The sequence below is a fragment of the Nelumbo nucifera genome, chromosome 1 (genome assembly GCF_055504915.1).
Source record: "Nelumbo nucifera cultivar China Antique chromosome 1, China Antique-T2T, whole genome shotgun sequence".
NCBI lineage: Eukaryota > Viridiplantae > Streptophyta > Magnoliopsida > Proteales > Nelumbonaceae > Nelumbo > Nelumbo nucifera.
In genome coordinates this window covers 184,235,019-184,252,310 of record NC_142649.1, presented here as the reverse complement: position 1 = coordinate 184,252,310, position 17,292 = coordinate 184,235,019, and the positions used below count along the sequence as shown (strand labels likewise).

At 30.8% G+C, this 17,292-nt stretch overlaps 1 pseudogene; it reads right to left on the bottom strand.

Moving 5' to 3' along the window:
* Positions 1-681: 681 nt before the first annotated feature.
* LOC148804242 (GDP-fucose transporter 1 pseudogene) lies at positions 682-1,184 on the bottom strand (annotated as a pseudogene).
* Between the last annotated feature and the right edge of the window lie 16,108 nt (positions 1,185-17,292).

The following is a 17,292-nucleotide window of genomic DNA, read 5'->3' as shown; positions in this document are numbered from 1 at the left end:
TTTTAATAACATTTAAATTTAATCATCCAAAAAATCATAAAATCACAATTTATATTGTTAGTACGTAATTTTGTACAAATATAAAATTATTAATAATATGAATATTATTAAATCTATTATAATTATTTTTTGGGTAAATTTCTTAAACTACCCTCATGGTTTAGCTAATTGACTAAGTATACCCCTACTGTTTGACTATTGTCTAATGTTACTCCTATTGTTTTGGGAAATTACCATTACCGTTAAAATATTGACATAAGGGCTAAAATGTTTGTTTTGCCCTTAAGTCAAATTGGAATCTCCTCAGGTTCTTCTTTGTCTTCCTCAATCTGGTCTTCACCACCTAGGTCCACTCACCCTGCCTCCAATTTGAATATGCCATTAGCTGAACTCAATCAAACGGGTGCCCAAATCTGTAGAGAATCTCTGAGATCTGCAAGGAATCTAGAAAAAACAAAGGAGGAGAAGGAATATAAGACGAAAATAAAAATTGTCGTGGCAATCTTATGTTAGATAGGATAGAGAGAAAGAGAAAGAGAGAGAGAGAGAGAGAGAGTGTGTGTGAGTGAGTGAGAGTGAGAGATGAACCTGCTTCAAATGTTTAGCCCAAAACCCTTCTTCATTGCCTTTAGTGCCTTATTAGGCACATACAAATGCATTGAAGATGATGTTGGGGAGAAATCACAACCGCCAGTCAATCCAAAAAAGGGGTGCCATCGTCAAAGATGAGATTGATGTAAAATACAAAACCCCAAGTGTTCAACCCAAGATTCGAAACCATGTGTTCAATGTAAACCATCTCAGTAGTGATTGTCACCAAATAAGCAAATACCCATGACTAAGCAGTGAGGGTGAACATTGAATCAATGCCCACATATCCAATCGCACCACCCAATGTGATCACTAGTAATGCGAAGGTGAGCTTCGATGGGCATGGCTGTTTTCGAAACATGGTATCCACTATGGCAACCAAAAGGGGCGTATAAGATCTGAAAATGATGAAGGTATTGACATTGGCATGATGAAGCATATTTGCATTGGTAAAGATTGCAATGTAGAAAACAAAGGCAACATGCAAGAATTTCTTTGCAGTCTCTAATGTGAAAGGGTCACAATAGAGAAACCCTAGCCTCCAAAGAACCCCAAACACCCAGAGCACAGGTCAAGTACTGCAATGCAATCATAAGGTAAGAAATAACTTCTCACACTCTGACTTGCATCACTTTTGATGGGGTGAAAAGATTGGCCTTTTAAGAAACTAGGGAAGTATTCATGGCCATGGAGGTTTCATAGCTCCGATGGAAGCACTCTCTCCCATGAAAAACTAATTGGGGATACTCAGATCTGAGTATCTCTTAGATGCTCAAACACTTAAATCTGAATTCTTAGCAAATATGAGAGATACTCATATCTGAGTAGCCGATAATGGGATCCAGTATCCACAATGAAGCCGGTAACGAAAGCTCTCTCCCATGAAAAAACACATTTCTCTTTTTTCTTCTTGTGCGTCTTTTGTTTTGATGCATGATTTTCTAGTCTATAGTAGCTAATGACGGGATTTGGTGTTCACAATGAAGCTGCCAAGAGTGTGAGAGAAAGAGAGATAACGAAGGGGGAGGAAAGAAAGAGAGAAAGATCGGGGGTGAAGGGGTCCGCTACTACAACGGCGGTGATGAAACATGGAGAGAGGAATAGAGAACGAAGGGGAACAGAGAGAGAGAGAGAGAGAGAGAGAGAGAGGGAGAGGGAGAGAGAGTGAGAGTGAGAGGGAGAGAGAGTGAGAGGGAGGGAGGGAGTGAGGTAGGTGGTGGAGGGGGCTATCATCGTCGTTGGTTCGGGACCGAGCCAACTCGGTTTGCCACTGTTGAACCACTATTGAAAGGAAGAACGGTAAGGGTAAAATTTGGTTTAAAAAATTATGTGACACATGTGTATGAGTTTTAATGGAATATTAATGAATGCTAACGATAGGGGTAGAGCTAGTCAATTGTTAGAAACAGTAGGGGTAGTGTTAGACAATAGTCAAACAGTAAGAGTATATTTAGTCAATAGTTAAACCATAAGGGTAGTTTATGAAATTTAGCCTTATCTTGTGTTTATAAAAAATATTTTAAATTTATTGTATAATTTCATTATGATATTTAAATAATTGTTAAATTTTTTAATTTAAACCTTCTTTAAATAGATAATTATAAAAAGTGGGGGAGATGATAAATAGGAATTAGAGATAATTTAGGAGAGAAATTCTCTACTAAATTAGAGATCATTTATGGGGTAAATAGGAATTAGAGATAATTGAAGAGATGAATAGGAATTAGAGATAATTAAGGAGAAAGTGAGGGATAGTGTTAGTGGGGGAGGTAGTTTGGGAAAAGAGATTATTTAGTTTATTGATAATGTGGGAATGAGAGGGAGATATAGAGCGCGTGCGCGCAAGAGAGAGAGAGATTAGATAGTTTTTATGGGGAAAGAGAACATCTCATTGGTTTTTAAAAAAATGACATGGAATACAAAAAAAAAAGATAAAATTCATAGACTTCATTTTTTTAATATGTATATAGATATATATATTATAAACGTGGTGTAACTACATAATTAGCCATATAATTGACAATATTCATTATTATCATGGTTTTCAATATCGATGATATTTGGTGAAATATCCTTGAGATATCCCCATTTGGCATTTACTATGTGGTGATACAAATTTTTCTTGGGAATCTTTTATTTTTCCAAATATCCTTGACATTTTGTCAATATGTTGGAAATATTTTGTATTTAGTGATTGACTATGGCAGCGTTTGGCAAGTTTTTTTGCGCAATCTTTTGGGCTTTGACAAACTTGAAACACTAAAAATCAGTTGTATTATTTATTTATCAACCGGAAAGCAATAAAGACGAAAAGATGTGTGCATGGAAATACCCGAAAAAAATGAAAATGTTAAGTTTTGAGAAGCTTCAAATGAAGCTTTATGATCTCTCTGTGTGATGGATAGCATCTAAACATATTTTTAAAAGCTTGCTAAACTGAACCGCTTACCAACGTACTGCTTTTGTCTTTAAAGACAAAACCCCAAAAGCTCAGTATATGTTTGACCATTTAACTACTACAAGATATTTATAAAAAGAGTTGCCAAACGATACTTATATATTTAAAGTTTGTAATTGACATAATTAAAAAAACTTTTCAATATTTCATTAAAATCATCATAAATTTTAAAAAAATCCTAAAAGAAATAGCAAGGAATTAATAATTGGATAATTAAAATTACTACTTTGATACGATTCACTTATTAAATCACTATAATTTAAAAGAAAATATAACAATGCATAACTATATTTATACTACTAATAAAAGTGAATGATATTATGGAATTTTTGTTTGACTAAAATACTCCAATTTTTTTAATCAAGCAATGATGAAAATGTAGTTTGAATAGCCACTATTCTCTTTATTCAAATCCTTATTGTTAAGTAATCTTATATTTAATGTATTAATTTAGCAATCATTGAATGCTTTTCTTGACTAAAATATCCCTATTTTTTGAATTTAATCATTCTCTAATTATGAAAACACAAAATGTAATTCAAACTAATACAATTCTCCTCATTCAATTCCCTCTCATTAAGTCTTATATTTAAGGCAATAACTCACATTTTTCATTAAATCGTATATTAATTAGCATTATTAAAGAAAAGTAAGTATGGTAAAGAATAATTGATATCATTGATGATATAAATAAAATATAAATCTAAAAATAATTCAAAGTGTAATTTTTTATGGAGAAAAAACAATTCAATCTTTTGGGTTAAGTGTATTAATGTACTAACAATTGTTGGTGTCATAATTTAATAATAATAATATGAATACGAATATACAAAATTATAAAAAAAAAATATAGAAAACATTTGGACACATCTCTAATATCATATATTCATCGTATTAAAAAAATACACGTGATAAATAAGAATGAATTTTATATGCATAAAAATATAAAAAAGTTGTAGAAATCTTTGAAAACATATTATTTACTATCATCATCATCATCATCATCATCAAGTTTTGTCACATGCAAAGCACGTGTACATTTACTAGTAACAACAAAATGGTGTTTTCAATCTAATATAAAAAACATATTAACTGAGAGATGGCTCAGTTGGTATATTGTTGGGTAGCCTTATCAAATTTGCAAATTTTAATCTCGCTACATATTATCACTTACTTTGAAAGTTATTAATGTGTTACATTAAAATACAAAAAAAAAATCTAATAGAGAACATTTAGTAATAATAAAGACAATAATTAAAATGGAAAGAAATTGACATATGTAAAGAATAAAAGATGGGTAAAAACCAAAATGAAGACAAAGAAAACATAACCATTACAATCGCTTATCTTTTTTATATTTGATTTATACAATTTCTTGTTATGATTTATTGAGTCTTAAATGTGTGGTTATATTTGTTCTAATAATCTCATGATATTTTATTAACCAACTTAATGCTTCTATAAAGATTTCTTGATTTTTTAGATTTTTTTTTTCCAAATATTTTAGCAAATTTAGGAAAATATATCAGAAATTTTCTAAAACTTTACATGGTGAAATGTTCATTAATATTGATATCATGAACTATAATTATTATAACTTAAAATTTGCAAATATTATATTTTACATTGATTATTATATTTGTTCAAAATTTTGCCAAAACTTGAATTTAGTAAATAGCTACTACATTTAGCAATTATCCACAATTACCACAATAACTATGAACCTGCATTCACCACTTCAAATACTTCATATCAAATAGTAAAGATAACATTGCACTATTTATATTACAGTAATAAGTGTGCATGTGTTTTTGAATGCGTCAATTTTGATGATGACAACAATGATGATGATAGTAAATAACATGTTTTCCAATTTTTATACAATTTTGTTTATTTTTTATGTATTACATTTTTTTGTATTTTTTTATAATTGTGTGTTTTCATCATTTCTATTTTTTATTATTGTTTTTACTTTTGTTATACATGTGTATTTTTACCTTTTTTTAACATTTTTATTATTGTTTAATTATGACATCAATGGTAATCACATTTAACCCAAAATATTAAATTGTTGACTTGCTACCAAACAAGCAAACAACTCCATTTTTAATTTCTATCATCAATAAAAAACAATTATTCATTATATGCATTTTTTCTTTGATAATATGGTTAATTAATATATGATTCTTCTTTTCAAAAAAATATAAGATTTAATAAAATGATGGAGTTAATACCCCTAAATAACTTAATGAGTGTGAATTGAATGAGGATAAATTGAAAGTTCAAATTACATTTCTTACCTTACAATTAGAGTTAACAAATTAAAAGATAGAGGTATTTTAGTCATGAATATAATTCAATTGATGTTAATGGGAGATAATAACTTAAATACATGGCTTGGTGAAATATATTTGAATGAGGATAAAAGCGATTGTTCAAATTATATATTTGTCCATGCAATTAGAGTGTGACCAAATTAAAAAATTGGGGTATTTTAGACAAACAAAAGTTTCATGCTCTCACTCACATCTTTAATAATAGTATAAATATAGATCGGGTGAATCCAAATGAACAACAAATGCATATACAATGAGATATGAGAGTGAATACGAAAATACCAATGTGTTCATTATTGATTGGTTTGGCAATCATTTCTACTGTTCTACGATTCTTTGATATGGATTGCTATTTTCTTTCATTATATTTTGATTATGTTGAAAGCTTAGGGCCACACTAAGAAGGTTGAATCTTGGTTGCGTTGCTTTTACTAAGGTTGTATTTGTTTTAGGTATAAATTCAATTTTCTACCGATGAAAAATGTGACCCTGGTTCAGTGATCAATTGAAATTGAAACTACTCAGTTTTCATTATTTACACTAATCATGTTTTCTTGTTAAGGTGTAAAATTTAATGAAATTGTTTGTTAAATCATAATAAATTATAGTTTATTGAACAAATAGTGGAATAATTGAGCAAGTGCTTGACTGCCAATATAGAGGAACAGTGGAATGTCGATTACCCTTGAGAGTCTTCTGGTTTGTATGGATTTATGAGTTCAAATCGAGCATGAGATTCCAAGACCACAACACTAAACCCAACTAGATGTAGTTCTAGACATTCTTATAGAGGCTGTAGATGAAGTAATTGACATTTTTTTAGCATAAAGTCGTGTTCGATGATGAAGACAATAACACTCACTAACCAACCTGAGACAAGGTGGTTACAGAAGATGATCATGACGGTCAAGCACAATTCCCAAAATGGTGACCCCAGATGGATTTATTCTTGAGGTGTTTCAAAGTGAGGAGGTGATAATACAAACAATTATGATAAAATATGAACCATTTTCGATTATACCTCTGCAACCTGTTCTATTTGTCTTTATCAAAATCATCTTTGTCATCACTATCGTTAGTGGTTGATAGGGTTTTTTCATAAGGGTTTAGGGGTTTCAGTAATTCTATTTGTCGGGGGTGGATTTTGGGGCAAATGGGTAGTTGTTTTCGATGAAATGATATTTGAGTTCGAAGACGTCGAGCTTGAAGGTCGTTTACCTTGCAGTAGTGAAACCTCAAGCTTGTACCAAGGATTAAAGTATCGGTATCGGGTATAGTATCGGACAACTCGGATACAGATACGCTTTGGAAACGCATGGATACGAACGAAAAATATGAAAATGCATGAATATGCTATAAAAATACATATAAATTCCATAAATACAACAATATCATTAAATTTAAGATCAAAATAATCACAAATAGTATATAAATACATTAGAAATGTATATTTTAATGATATATATGAATAAATATATTATAATTAATATATCAAGATGCATAGATATCATATAATTTTATTTATAATGCATTAATCGAGAGTCCAAAGCACTAAACATATGCACCTATTATATTTTAATTATTATATAAATTATTTCTATTTTTAGTTTTTTAACTTTTAACATTAACAAAAAAGTCAACTAAATATTAAATTCTCAAATACAAATTAAAATACTAATTAATAATTTATAAAAATCTAATCTTAACTTAAAGTATAAGAAATTTTTTAAAATTTATAAAATACATATCATATAAAAATTCATAATTTTTACTTACTAAAACAATCATTCATTTATTAATATTTTATTTATATAATTTTTCTAATATGAAAAATAATTTTTTGAAATAAATGTAGATTAATGGATTTGATAAATTCAATTTATTGTTATAGTCTTAAAAATTTTATAAACAATATTTTTCTTTTTTATAAATAATAAATATGTTGTTATTACTTATTAATATAAATTAAAATATTAATTAATAATTAGTAAAAATATATAATAATTTTAATATGCATATCATTTGCAAATTTATAAATTTTAATTATTAAAATAGTTATTCTATTCTTAATATTTTAGTTGTATAAATTTCTTGATATTAAAATCTTCTTTTTATATAAACATGGATTTTATAAATTATTTATTGTATTAGTTTATAAAATACAATTTTTAAATATTATTATTTTGAAATTTTAGTTAGAGTTTTTTTTTTGGTAATAAATATTGAAAAAATCACATGTAAAGACAAAAGTTAATAGTCTATTTTAGTTTACTTAATATCACAAGGACAAACGTGGGTTAGTAGCTTAGAAGGTGCAATGCAAGTTTGGGCATGCTCGGGGCACCTGAGTTTGAATCATCATGTCTGCAATATTTTATAGAGAAATACTGTGTATCGATGCATATCGCCCGATATAATGTGATACAGGCCGATACGGATTTGTATCGCTATGATACATATGACTCATTGGATACGATTCTGCTCGTAGCGTATCTCGTACTAGCATAGGCCGATACAGATCAGGCCTATTGTATCGATATTTAAGTCCTTGGCTTGAACGCATGTTACCTTTGCAATAGCAAAGACGATATGCTTGAACTCTGTAGTGGTGAAATGTCAAGTTTGAATAATGGGTGCTCTTGATAGTTGAGAGAAAATGCAAATATAGGCAAATTTATCTTGGTGGCTCAAATTCGTTCCTTAAATCAGAAAAAAAAATGTTGGAAGAATTGTACCTGCACCGTCACTAATAGGAGATGTGAGCAGTGAGTTAATCGTTCCTCATATCTACTCCTCATATTGGAAAAAATGGTGGAAACATCGGTACTAGTTAACCGTTGCAGCCGCTGAGAGGAGATACTAGCATGGCATAATGGAGTTTTACATTGATTTTTTTTTGTGGAAATTTTTTATTGATTTTCGATATAAAACTTACCTTGTATAGAGCTTTACGTCAATTTTCAATATAAAAGAGCACCTAAAACAAACACTATAAAATTCGAATCGAAGTGTAAAGTTTACTGCAGTTCTCATTTCCACAAAAAACAAATGCAATTTAAGGAGGTGTATTAGTAAAAGCTCATTCTCGTCGATTTCATAATGTGCATTGGTTTTTGTTCATAATACCCATTGCTCTTACATTTTCCATGATAAAATTGAGTACAAAACATCGTATAAAAAATAATATAATTACTAAATATGCTTGATGATGTTAGAAGTTTTATTGCGATGGATTTAGGAGGACGAAATTTCCACAAAAAATAAACACAACCTACGGAGGTGTATTAGTGCCATGTTAAAAAGTTAACTTTTGTCAATTTCAAAGTGTGCATTGGTTTTTGTTCACTATATCCATTGCTCTGACATTTTTTATGACAAATTCGAGTACAAAGCATCATATAAAAACAATAATATTACGAAATATGGCCAATGAGGATGACAATTTTCCTGTCAAGGCTTTACAAGGATAGACGAATCGAGGGTTAAGGGTGGGATTGATTTAAAATAAGGGTTTGGGGACGAATATGAATATATGATCTCTCACCCTCTTGCCATTCTTAGTGCCCAAATAGTGTTTAAGGAAAGTAAGGCAATGAAAGATATAATTGAAATTTTAAGTTGTGTATGACAATGCCTTGAAGATAATGAGGGCATTTTGACAACTTTAATGTGTATTGTTGCCAAAAAGCCAATAGATTTATGCATTTTTTCAATACTATATGAGAGTTTTTTTTTTGGGGGGGGATAATCAAAACACAAATAGCGGTTTATATAATTGTGAGAAAAATAAGGAGATTTTTTTTATAAAACATGTGTAAAATAATGACATTTTAAAATGACAAAAATGAATAGGGAAAAATCTCATTATCCTTTTTTGGACAAGAAGAAAAAAAGAAAGAAAAAAAAAAAGAACGCACAAATAAAGAATCTATACTAATAAGGGGTAAATCAAACATTATTGGAGTTAAGAATGACCAAGGTCCCACTTGCATGAACAAAATGATGTCAAAGGCTTGGGGTGTGGCTCAATTGGAAAAAAATTTACATTCAAAGTTACTCAAATAAATAGGAAAGTTGATATGTCAAGATAAGAGTTAAAGCAAGAGAGAAATAGTGCGTAAGAGAGATAGCTATTGTTTCCCATCCTATATATATGTGAGACCCTATTGAGTACAATATTGATGAGGCTTTGTAGTGGCTCATCGTGTTGGCTTGTAATTATGGATTTAAATATCGATACAATACATTCAATACGGGGCATATCATATTAGTATTGACTACGGGGATACGGAAAACACTACAATTAGGCTTGTATCCCCTAAGTTGTGCATATCCATTGTTTTAAATTCTTTTAAGACAATGCAAATGGCCTAACCCTTAAAGTGAGGATAGGAAAAAAAGTTTTGGCCTCAGTAGCCTTAAACTCTAGTAGCAATGCTTAGGCCTTAAGTTGTTTGATGCTTGCACCTTTTGGCCTTTGCCTCGAAATATTATTGGCAATGCAAATGGCCTAAGCCTCAAGGTAAGGATAGCAAAAAAATCTTGGTCTCGATAAACTTAGACTCTAGTAGGAATGCTTAGGCCTTGAGTTATTTAATGCTTGCACCTTTGGGCCTTTGCCTCAAAATATTCAAGGCTTGGGCCTCAATTATTTGGCATGCTAATGTTGAACATTAAAGTTTGAATTGATCCTTTGTATCACGGGCCACCAAAGAGCACAAAAAAATAACCCTAATAGATTGGTATATGCTCGATGGAAGTTCAATTGCATACAATCACTGTAAGTATCTACTCGAAGGTAGTCCATCATATTCTATACAACAGGTTCAGCGATCAGGAAAAAAATTCACCACCATGATGTTTGATGCCGGTAAGTCCGTCTGACTGGTAATCCCCTTGTTCTTTTTATAAGGAATAATTCCAATAACACTCCATTGTTTTGCAGGTTTAGCCCTAGATCTGTTACTAAAGCACAACCAAAATCATCTTCTCTATAGGTGGTTCGACAACCGAAAAAAAAAATCATTGTCAATCCATCTAATGCTGATAGGCCTGACCATTCGATAATCCCTTTATTCCTTTAAATTTTTCAGGGAAAACAAAGCCAATAACTCCCATTTTTTTGCACATTTCACCCTATATTTCTTTCCATAGCAAAACTAGCCCCATTTGGCCATTCGACTCTTCATCCCTAACTAGTCCCATTTGAGCTTTCATCCAATAAAACTTCTGGTTTTTATTAGTCTTCTTCACATAAGCTTAAACATCTTAAGTAAAAAAACCCACTTTCAAAGTTTATTTTCAAGGTGCAAATGAAAATTTTTTTATGTAATAATTTTTTATCAAACAAATATTTTACCAATAAAATATTTTTCTTGAATCCAAAAACTGAAGAAAGTAACAAGACAGGGAATGAGAAGAGATTAGGAGAAAAATGGATAATTTTCATATAATATACATCAATAAATATTGATTTCATACTTTGAGGACCTATGCCACACATTTTGACCATTAGATGTGGTTTGCATCATAGATTCATGGTTTGATCTAAAAATTGACTATTACGTGCAAGTATGGGTGATTTTGACCATTGAATCAACTAATGGCTCCTACACATCAAGTCAAAGTTTCACACTGAAACACCCTTATGGTTGTTTTTTGAAACATGCCACCAAATAGCCAATCCATTATACAATGTTTATTTCCATTGAGTTGTAAAGTAGAGTTATGGGTTGTTTCTTGAAACACCCAAAATAAGCCCAACCAAACAACCAAACAAGAATCATTTAAAGTGAGTGTTTATCAGATAAACAATTATTTGATAAACGCCCCTCCAAGTAACACCAATGGTACCAAGCACCTACATGGTTCACATTTCCACTTTCATATCTATATTTAAAAAATATAGATAGCATGATTTGAACGCAAATCACCCAACACTCAAACCTTAAATACAACCTTGAACTATTGGGCCAACCTTCATCTCATGACAACACATGGAAGAAAATAACTTTTATCAACACTAATGTCTACATGTAATATAGACAAATAACATACATTTCTGTTCAGCAACCCTAACTGAAGATAAAAATAATATTTTAAATTAGTATTTCGTAAATTAATGGAATAAGTAATTTCTTAAATCCACATTTACAACAAAGTGTGGTTTTTAATCTCAATACATTTAAATATTAATAATAGAATAATTATTTTAATACTTAAAATTTATAGTTTTAAATATGGCATGTAACTTAATTTTTTCATGAATTTGTCAAAGCCACTAGTATACTTTTATATCAAAAATGATTTTTTGTTTCATAAAATTTATAGAAATAAAAATACTAATAATGGTGGAATAATTATTTTTAATTAAAAATTATGAATTTGAATATAATATGTATTTTAGAAAATTTAATACATTTGATATATTTAAAGTTAGGATTATATTTTTTATAAATTTTTAATTGTTCTCTTAATTACATTTTATAATAACATGTTTATTCTTACCAAACATTTGAGGAATAAATTTTTAATTGACTTATTTGTTGTTATTTTAAATTAAAAAGAGTAAAATAGAAAATAACTGATATAATAATTCACACATAATAGTTGCATTGTGTTCATGCCTATGTCTAGGATTCTTGATTGATACGTTATAAATAAAATTATATGATTTCTATGCATCATGGTTGAATGTTATTTCTGGTATTTAATGAGCCAAGTGCTTGGGTTAGGTTGTATCAGCAAGAGGATTAAGCATGAGGAAAAATCCCATAATTTCCCTCCAAGGCATGTGAAAAGACTAAGTTGCCCTAACCACCAAGCATCATGCATTGATTGAGCCAAATAACTTGGTTGTATCATATCTATCTCTATATTAAAATGGAATGTGCCAAGCTGCAATTTTTTTGCCTTTTGGTTTATTATCAAAGGCACCTTTTTTTTAATTTTAAAATTTAACAAAATAACTAAAGTGACCAATCACCTTTAAAACTTTTAACACACACTCTCTCTCTCTCTCTCTCTCTCTCTCTCTCCTCTTTCCCATTAGGACTCATTTGGGAAGAGTGCAAATGCAAATATGTATAGTGCAAGTGCAATTTCTATTAGTTTAGGTAAATGCAATGTTTAGGCCGGCTGGCACTCTATTTGCACCAGTGGTGTTTGGCAGGGAAGAGGTGAAGCAGGTGCACATATTTGCAAGTGTTTGGGAAAATTTTTATGCCACAATTTACTTGCTCTCTACTCAATTTAATTGGATAGAAGATCTGCCATACTCTTGCATAACTACTTATCATCAATGGGGAAGCTAATTCTATCCACCATCAACACAACCATCATCAATCTCTGTCTAAGTGTTTCAGTGCAAGTAATCTTTACCCACCACTGCCATAACTCACCGTTAGACCACGACATGCTGGGGGAGTGGTAAAACAATGATTTGATCATTGACGGTGGAGGCAGAGTTGATGCCTGAGTTGGAACGGAAGGTTGGCAACAAGGTGGTGGAAAAGAGCACACTTACAATTAAATCTGTTCATGGGTCAAGTAGACCAATGGGCTGGGCTTGGTCAAAATTTTAAGCCCGTAGGCTCGAGCTTTCCCAAATAAGCCCAATCCGATAATATTAAATATATAATAGAAATATAATATATAATATATATAATAATAGAATTAATAGCAAAAAATTAAAGTATTACATATATTAAATGTATAAATTATTATATAATATATAAAGTTTTATTAATAATATATAATTAATATGTTGTAAAATACTTATCAAACTCGAGCTTCAGGCTTTATATAGGGCCGAGCTCAGGCTCGGGCCTAGTAATTTTTTATTTATAGAGGCAAAGCCCAGTTCAAACTCGGCCTAGCCCGACCCATGAACAGGTCTACTTACAATGTGTTTCGAGGGATGGAGTTGGAGGAGTATTTGGTGGATGGGGGGATTAAGGAAGTGATAGTCACAAGGGTTATGATGAATTTGTGTTGTGAGACAACATCAAGAGAGGTGTTGTGAGAGTTTATGGTTTTCTTCTTGACAAAGGCAACAACCACTTTGACGAAGAGTTGCAAGAAGGTAACCATTAATGATGCTTAGTCATGGAGTTCCTGGGAGACACAAGAGGCAATGAAAAGAACAAATTAGTATTCTATTTCCATTGATGGAAAATGAGAACACATGCTTGCTTCCAAAATTTTCATGTACATTTACACCCAAAATTGAGGGAAATGCTAACAAGATTGCATATTTCATTTGATTTCGGGGTTCTTTCATACCTTTACCAAATGATGGGAAAAGTGACCCGGGATGCATATTTCCCTCGAACTGGGTTTTGCACTCCCTTCTTCAATAACTCATGTCATTAATTATTTTCATCTCAATGACTCCATTAAATTGCATAAAACTCATTAACTTTCTCTCTCTCTCTCTCTCAAACTATAGTTTTATATCCATTTCAATTTAACTATAGTTATATATATATTAGATATATTTGCATTAAACTGTTATTATTAGTAAAGATTAATTATATTGGAATTGAGATATTCAGTGATATATTATTGTGCTAAATAATATACTTCCGTTTAAAATTACAATCCATTTATATTCATTTTGAAAATAATAAAAAGTAACTAGTGTACTAAAAATAATTTAGTAAGTTACTTAAATAAAAATATTAATTATTGTTACTAATAAAAATATCTTTATTAATATAATAAAAATAATTTAATTAATAAAAGGAATAAGATAAATTAAAAACCCAATATTAATTTAAAATTAATATAAAACCAATACAAAATTATCAAACAATTATTAGTTTTATAATTAAATTTTCCAAGAAGATTAGGGAGAGCTATTCTTTGAAAGTTGCATGGCAAAATAAATTAGTGGAGGGTAAAGTTGAAACTTTAAATTATGTATGATAATGCACTAACAATGATAAGGGTATTTTGGTAACTTCAATGTCTTTGTTGCCAAAAAGCCAAGGGAAGTGAGGTATTTGCACTTATTTCTCAAAACTATAGGGGAGGCCTTTGTAAGGTCAAAACAAAGGTGGTTTATATAATTGTTATAAGAGGATTTTTTTATAATTACCTAAAAATGGTAAAAACATAATAACAAACCAATAAAAGTTAATAAAAATTACCATTAAGATATAAAAAGGAATACAAATTTATCTAGAGATAGGAAATTGACCACTCTCACTAAAGCACAACTTAGATTGCGATTGGATAAACTAGACATAACCCCAAAAAATAATACTTGAATTGAATTGAATTAGATGGATACATTTAATTGAATATGTCAACAAGATCCCTCTTTAATTTTACTTATAGATAAAGCTAATGAATATGTAAGGGAGAGGATAACATAGATCCATGAATTAAAAGAAAGGTTAATTTGAGAATTTAAAATTATTTCACATGCACATGGCAATGAAATGTAATATTGGGGACAAAATAGGAGTGAAATGATATTTTTTTATGGTTATGTTTGGTGATTAAGTGGCTTGATAAATAAGCACTTACAAGTGATTATTTTAACAACCACTTAATGTTGTTTGATGACCCATTTTCCAATTTAATTATTGGGTATTTTAAGCATTTATTGGGGTGGGGATGTTTGGTGAGCTACTTTTCCCACAAGTTCTTATTTTAGCATAAACGATGATTTTAGCCCCCATTTTACCCACACATATAAACAATGGTTTTCAAAATTATATTATACATTTGAAGGAAGTTTGTCACATTACCACACCGTGAAACATGAGAAAAACACAAATTTGTAATAATATTTAACACAAAAGAATTAACACAACCAAACTAATTAACACAACGTTGTCGATTTTATCTATGAAAATGAAAAAAAAAAACATTTTTGAGCAAAATATTGCACAATAAATAATAATAAATCAAAAATGAAGGAGGAGGATTATCGACTTGATGTTGTCGATGATTGTATGGCAACAATGGTGTAAAATCCCCCCCCCCCCCAAAAAAAAAAGGTAAATAACAACGTCAAATGGGTTTTGGGCGTTAAATACCTAAAAAACAAAAAAATATCCATGAAAACATGGAAAAAATGCTTCCAAAAGTGAAACCGACCTGATTGCTAGTGAGTTTTTAGGTTTTTCAATGGTTGTCGGTCACTCCCAATAAAGGTGTTGCCATTGGTGAACTTGGGTCTGTTCAAATGAGGAATAAGAAGGTTTTTTTTCTAACATGTGGGGGTATTTTGGGGATTTAAAAATGAATCATGGATAGAACCATTCAAAAAATTCCGAACATGCACTTAATTAATAAGTGTTTAAAAAAAGCCACTCCCACGTTGTTTTTTCAATAAGCACTTGTTTTTCAAATAAGCACATTTTTCAAAAGTAAAATCAAACAGGGCCTAAGTTAATTGTCTAAAATGTAATAATGAGGGAAAATGTTAAAATATGAAAGTTTGTGGTTAACTCTCACTACCCCAAAGTACTGGTGGTAACACAGGATTATAGGGGTAGAAACACAAGATTCTTTTACAATTCAACAATAAGAAGAATATCAAAAAATATAATCTTGAAGCTGAAGGATGAGAACAATGAGTGGATGGAAGGGCAAGAAAATATAAAGAACATTTTGATAAATCATTTTAAAAAGATTTACACCTCTTCTAACCCTTCGGATATAGATGTGGCCCTCCTAGGGATCCAACCAGCAATTAATGAAGAAAGAAGTGGAGCTTCAAAAGGAAGTAATGGAGGAAGAGATCAAAGAGGCCTTGTTTCTGATGACTCTAAGAAAGCCTCTGGGACCAAATGGCTTTCCCAATTTTTTCTTCCAGTCATTTTGGGAGGTAGTCAAAGAGGATGTTGTGAAATAAGTGAGAGATTTCTTTAGTACAGGAGAGCTGAACAGAAAACTTAATCAAACTTTCATACCTTTAATCCCAAAAGCCAAAAAACCCTGAAGATGCTTCACAATTCAAATCCATAAGCTTATGCAATATTGTCTATAAAAGCATTGCTAAAATTATAGCAAATAGATTAAAACCAACCATAAATGAAAACATTTTAGAAAACCAAAGTGCTTTTTATCCCAGGAAGGGCTATCTCGGATAATATTCTAATAGCCCATGAGGTAATGCACTTCATGGCCCACACTAAAACTAAGAATGGTTTCATGGTAGTAAAATTAGACATGAGTAAAGCTTATGGCAGAGTTGAATGGAATTTCCTAAAATTAAATGGAAAAAATGGGTTTTGGTAGCAAATGGATTTCTTGTGTTATGACATGTGTATTTACAATACCTTACCAGATATTGGTGAATAACTCTCATTCAAAAAGAATCTTTCCCCAAAGGGGCCTTAGACAAGGGGACCCACTCTCTCCTTACCTCTTTTTATTGTGTTCTGATGTATTTTCTTCTATTCTCAGGCAAAAGACTGACCAAAATGAGATTTTTGGAATTAAAATATGCGATTTGACCCTAACTATCTCTCACTTGCTTTTTGCAGATGACAACTACATTTTCTCCAAGGCATATATTAAGGAGGCAAGTGCTCTTTTGGATGGCATCTCCTTCTTTGGAAGAGCCTTTGGGCAATAGGTGAACTATCAATAGTCAAAAGTCTTCTTTTGGTATAACTTGCAACCTAGATTCAAAAAGATGGTCTAAAAGTGTCTAAATATTAAAAAAGTAGAAAAACCATCAGTGTACTTGGGATTTCACCCTCTTATAGATAGGAAGAAAACTCAATTGTTTGAGTATTTATCTAAGAGAGTGGCTAATAAAGCTAGTGGATGGAAGAGGTTATCTCCTATCCCAAGCAAGAAAGGAGGTTCTTTTGGAGTCAGTCCTCACAGCTATCCCAACGTACTACATGTCCTGCTTCCTAATTCCAAAATGTGTTTGTAATG